The following is a 5,000-nucleotide window of genomic DNA, read 5'->3' as shown; positions in this document are numbered from 1 at the left end:
CTCGGAAACTCCATTACAAAAGCATTTCCAGTAAAATCCGGAGTGCGCCAGGGCTGCATACTCTTGCCTATCCTCTTCTTTGTTACAATCGACTGCATGGGTGATGCGCCAAATAACTTCTAAACACCCTCGTGAGATACGGTGGACTCTCTTCTCTCACCTTGAAGACCTTGATTTTGCTGACGATATTGCCATCCATTCTTCAACACCTGCCCATCTTCAGGACAAATCTGACGATCTTAATTTGAATGCCAAGATGATGGGACTGATTATCAGCAAAAAGAAATCCAAAATCATTTGTGTCAGCTCTGGTGCACCAAGGTCAGTCAACATCGATGGAGAACCGCTAGAACATATTGAAGAGTTCACTTATCTCGGGAGTGTGATCAGTACTGATAGCAGTGTCCAGAAGGACATCAAGGCCAGGTTTGCATTTAGTAGTCTCAAAAAAACCTGGAAGTCTCAACAGTATAGCCTCAAAACTAAAGTGCGCATATACAACAGTAACGTTAAGTCTGTGTTACTGCATGGCTCTGAATGTTGGAAAATCAAAAGGGACATAAACAAATAGCTGTCTGCGAAAGATCTGTAACATCTTCCGGCCCAACAAAATTTCCAACAACGACCTTTACAAGAAGACTGGATACACCGGTATCGACCTCGAAATTAAGAAACACTGGCTCAGATGGTTGGGACATGTACTACGAATGCCGCCAGAGAGGATACCCAAGGTTGCTCTTACGTGCAGGCAGAAGGAAAGGGGGAGGCCCAAAACCACTTGGAGGAAGACCGCTGAGATTGAACTAAATGAGATGGGTCTGACATGGCGAGAGGCTCAGGCAATTGTGAAGGACAAGACGCAGTGGAGGAGGGACATTGTTGCGGCCCTATGCTCCAACGGGGACTATAAGGATTTATGATGATGATGATGATGATGATGATGATAATTGAAATTCTCCCTGAAAGTGCTATGAGCAAAAATCAATCGTAATTTTTCTTTGTATTTCAAAACTATGTTAACTGAAAGCTAAGTGACCGAAGTTTTAAGCCTCCATTTAAAAAAGACACCTGTTTATTTTGAGTAAAATTTTCCTAATTAATGGTCCGCCATTACTAACTTTAAAGCCGGGAATTCACTATCGACGCAAGCACAAGCGCAAGTATAAATAGCTTATGCTAGTGAAAACGAATGTCGACGTAACCATCAAAATCAACCATGGCATCCGCCATTTTGTTCAAATGCTCAGACACCGGGAATCTGGAACGAGTGCTTTAATTGGCCAGACGCAGCAAAAATCCTTGTGCTTATGCTGCGTTTGGTTTTCACACAACGCAAGCGAACGCAAGCATAACCGCAAGCACAAGGAAAACGAAAAATTTTGATCCTTATGCTTGTGCTCGTGCTTGTGCTTGCGTCAACCCCGTTTTCACTCTTATGCTTGCCCTTGTGCTTGCGTCGCTAGTGAAAACCAAGCTTAAATCTTGAGAGAGTTGGATCGAGGACTAGATAGCGCCAAAGACTGCAATGCATGTGCACGAGACTAAATTAATATGCAGCACGGGAGTTATGGACTTACAGACTTCTAAACTCGTGTTCTACGGAGGGCTTGGCTGGCCAACGCGCCCATGTATCCTAGCTTGAAGGATTTTATGATTGAGGATCGAAGGATTGAGGGGTAACACAATTGAAGATAATTCCAATCCGTCGTCACACACAACTCGAGCGCCTACAAATCAACAAGCCACATCTCACCAGTTAATACGAGCGCGGGTGCCCAAACTCGAACTGAAAAGACTATGTGGTTCTGTTGCGGAGAGGAAGAGTTTTGGGGCGCATTTGGGAACTCTGAGCACGAGAACAACCAAATTTCCGAGCTCGATAAGTTCCCTTATCATATGGCCCGTACGGCCCCGCGCGCTTTTATTGCCAAGCTATTGAAAAAATCCCCGTATGAGGGCCGTATGCATTAGCGCGAGCAGGGCCGGAAAAAGACGAACGGCCCTACTAGGAACACGTACTGCTCCGTGCGATGCAATTTTAGGGGATTTCGTCGCTTTTAACATCTAAGTAATTTACAGCCAGGAAAGCAAATCCAAACAACATATTAGATAAATTTTCTGTGCATATTTTTGTTTTTTATTTTGTCCTAACTTCATCTTCTGAGTGTTCATAAATAGTGTAAAGAGCCCATATGATAAAATGCTTATTGACTGAGTTTAGGTCGGGCCGGACAGGAAAATATTTGGCCCGAGGTCATGGCGTACGGATCGAGCGCAGCGACGTCCGTGCGCCATGGCCGAGGGTTTTCCCACTCAGGGTCCGGCCCTCCCACTCAGTCAATAAGTACATAGTATTTGACAGGATTTCTTGGTGGAGAAGCGAGCACTGCAGTTACGGGTTTATTGTTCACCGAAGGAAACTATGGGGCTGGTGTTGAAATATCGACGAAGCGCTTTGGGGACGAGCAGAAAATTATCAGTGCTCACATGGAAATGTTGCTTAAATTACCTCCAGTTGAGTTTGCCTAAAAAGAAAAAATCCGGAATGGGGAATCCGGAATAAGAACCTGAACCAAAGTCACTTAAAATGATCCAGCGTCTTGCAAATGTTTACTTTTATCTCTCTGAGTAATTTGTCTCGTGCTGACTCCTTTTGGAAGAAGATTCATGTCATAACTTCGGAAGAGCACTTTTTGAGTTTTTTTCTTTGTTCGGGAGCCCATGACTAGGAGCTTGCCTCTCCCATACAAGCCCTACAACTCAACCTTTGCGTCTATTGATACCCCACGCGGAAAGCGGTTGATGTCGAAATAGTATTCTCGCACTGAAAATGCGTTTTGTTTTGTCTGTTTTTTCCTGTTCACCGATAATTGTGGCTGCAATCAAGCGTCTATAATACCCAAAGAGGACTACTCACCTCACATTCCATGCCACTCTCAACCGACATTGTGACTAAAATATCAGCGAATATGCGAATATATGTCGGCGAGACGTTATTGGCCATCTTCATGCTTTATTGACATTTATTATTGCAACACCCACCTTCAAAACCGTTGTCTGATTGAGCTCTGGTTGGTTTTGATGAGAACGGGTATCGTTGAAAGGAAGGCGCCTTAGAAAATTATACTGAGGTTGGGGTATAAAATGTCTCCTAAAATTTTAAATTCTAATGAGAAGTACTGTGAAAAGTGCTGTTGGATCCTGCGACCTTCCGCACGGTAGTCCGATGCTCAAACAACTGAGCCAACCGGTCTGCGGTCTTCCGTGTCCACCCACCATCTGATCGGCTTCGGATGTACACATCTTTTGTGGTCCTGTTAGACACACATTCCAGCACTGCGGCGAGGTAGTGTGCAAACAGATTCGGCGCCAACACACACCCCTGCTTGACTCAGTGGCAGACTGATTACTTTCACGTTTTCCCACAAGACACTGATTTTAGCCAAATACGATAAAATACACATTTTTTTTAGTAGTTACAATTCACCTCTTTCTTCAGTTGCTTCAACATTTTAACATGGACTACATTATAATAGACACATGAAAAACGACAAAAGTTTCCTTAAAAAATGAAACAGTTCATTAAAATGCTCTCTAGTCATATGTGGCACAACGAGGTTGTGGTATTTTGAACGATACCTTGATGGCAAAGTCGGCAAAAAGTGCTGGAAAAAATCTCAAAAGGTATGAGCCGATACCGAGCATCTCGGCCAACCATATAGCGATCAGATGGAGAGGCCGAAGTCAGGCCCTCTACTATTGCATTTACAACATCGCTGATATCAGCATCGCCATGAAGATTTCTATTGCTCTATTGCTCTCTGTAAACACCCCTCTCCCCCACTAATGTGGTTCCTTCCATTCCCTAATTCTCTTTCCAGAAAGTCTGGAACCGCGTTGTTGGTGGGAAGGAATCCCGGCTGCAGCATAGCGACTTTTATCCCCCAGGGTTGAATCTCCCGTCGAAGAGCATCAGATTTGGTCACAGAATAAGATCCATAAAATGGACACGAAACCCTCTCTGCCATACTGACCAAATTCACCGCTTGCCCCTTGGATTTCTTAATCAGTGACAGAAAGGTCTTTGTGACATCAATAATTAATATTCCCCATATACTCACATCTGCTGATCGCTCAAGGTCTTCCAGTGGCGACCACTCAATTGGGGATGAACACAAAAAGCCTGCATTATTTACGCGGCCCCATAATCCAGCAGGATCTTTAATCTTCTTGAAATTCGTCACATCCAACTGGAATGTTTTCAGCTTGTCGATCGCCTCCGATTGCAAACTCGGTTCTCCTTCTTTCGTCAGACAAGTCGCTAACACACAAGCTTCCATTTTATCCAACTTAATCGCTGTCGCTCGACTGTAGCCAGTGTCACAGCCCGTAATCAGAACATACTTTACTTTTACCGGAATATCAATTTTCGCTCTCGGCAAGAAACAGGTGACCAGATAAATTGAAATACACTCCTCCAAGGACGGGATACTCATTGAAAGATTGACAATTACACAGAGCACTCCAGAAGATTAAACTGGACGTCAAGCTGACAAAAGTGGTGTCCCGATCAGCGCGCCCCTTGAGTTAACTGTTTCACATAATTGTCTAAGAATAATAATTCGAAATAACAGGCTCAAAATAAATTTCGGACAGTGGTGGGACCCGATGACAGACATTTTTGACTGATCAAAATGACAGTCTGTAAGGCCAAAACTATCAATTACTTGGTCTAGTCGTTGCTGAACCGTTTGAACCGTTTTAAAAGCTTTTTTGCAGGTAAATGCTCATCTTAATAAAAAGCGTGTAGTTTGCCGTCCTGATCAGCTCACCCCAGGCAATCCTTTCCTGTGATTTATTTGAAGGGCTGATTTGCCCGCGTTTAGTCAAAGCTGTATAGATGTATAGAGCTGAACTTGTTTATTCTTTATTTCGATGCACTATTTTGCCCTTCGCAAGCATCCTTATTGGACAGCATGAGAAAGCAAACCACCCCCGCC

General features: G+C 43.9%; 1 pseudogene; it reads right to left on the bottom strand.

Annotated features, from left to right (window-relative positions):
• Nucleotides 1-3,598: 3,598 nt before the first annotated feature.
• LOC137991337 (dehydrogenase/reductase SDR family member 9-like) lies at nt 3,599-4,496 on the bottom strand (annotated as a pseudogene).
• Nucleotides 4,497-5,000: the final 504 nt, after the last annotated feature.

This window comes from Montipora foliosa, chromosome 2 (genome assembly GCF_036669935.1).
Source record: "Montipora foliosa isolate CH-2021 chromosome 2, ASM3666993v2, whole genome shotgun sequence".
Lineage (NCBI taxonomy): Eukaryota > Metazoa > Cnidaria > Anthozoa > Scleractinia > Acroporidae > Montipora > Montipora foliosa.
The sequence above is the reverse complement of the archived record's forward strand: the minus strand, read 5'-3'. Positions and strand labels throughout refer to the sequence as shown.